The sequence below is a fragment of the Mytilus galloprovincialis genome, chromosome 1, assembly GCF_965363235.1.
Source record: "Mytilus galloprovincialis chromosome 1, xbMytGall1.hap1.1, whole genome shotgun sequence".
Classification (NCBI taxonomy): Eukaryota; Metazoa; Mollusca; class Bivalvia; order Mytilida; family Mytilidae; genus Mytilus; species Mytilus galloprovincialis.
The window spans coordinates 132,121,633-132,122,437 of NC_134838.1; positions in this window are offsets into that span (position 1 = coordinate 132,121,633).

An 805-nucleotide genomic window follows, 5' to 3' on the forward strand; every position below is an offset into this window, starting at 1 on the left:
TTTAGGTTATTTCCCTATACAGATGTCATATTCTGTTCAGGTATGTATCTCCGTCTATATTCGGAGCACTCCACTTGTCGGATGAGCAATTTAAAAATATTTAGTTAACCAAAAAAAGCGGATATCTTTATATTTGCAATATGTTTAAATGTCTTTGGTGCGTTAAACTATTGAAAAAAGATATTTATAATATGAACGAGTCTAAATTGAAAACTACGTTCAAACCTATGATTGCGTTGGATGAAAACCGCAATTTTTATACGTGTGCATGTAAAATAAATTTCGTTGTAGAAGGGTCTAAATACAGCACAAACAACATTTTCCAAAAGACCAAAAAAGTGAAGAAGTATATTTAAACAAAACGCATTTGACTAACAGGTCGAACAACTGATGTTCTTTAACCCTGCTGACTGCCATTGGCGATTGCCAAATAAAATTGATCACAAGATGTAACAAAATGGATCTTAATATAAATTTAATACTAAACAGAAAACAATTAACTTGTGGCCACGATGTTATGCCATAAACATAAGGTGTTAATACTTTTTTGTACACCAGATCCGGATTTCGACAATAAATGTCTCTTCAGTGATGTTAGGGATCGAAATGGTATTTGGAAGGCCATATAAAATGTACCCTCATTTTAAGATAGACTCTTGAATTTTAAGAGTCAATATAGGATGAACGGATCATATAAACCGGAGGGAAAATATGATACAAGCCCAAACAAAAAAATATAAACGAGTCTAAATTGAAAACTACGTTCAAACCTATGATTGCGTTGGATAAAAACCGCAATTTGTAT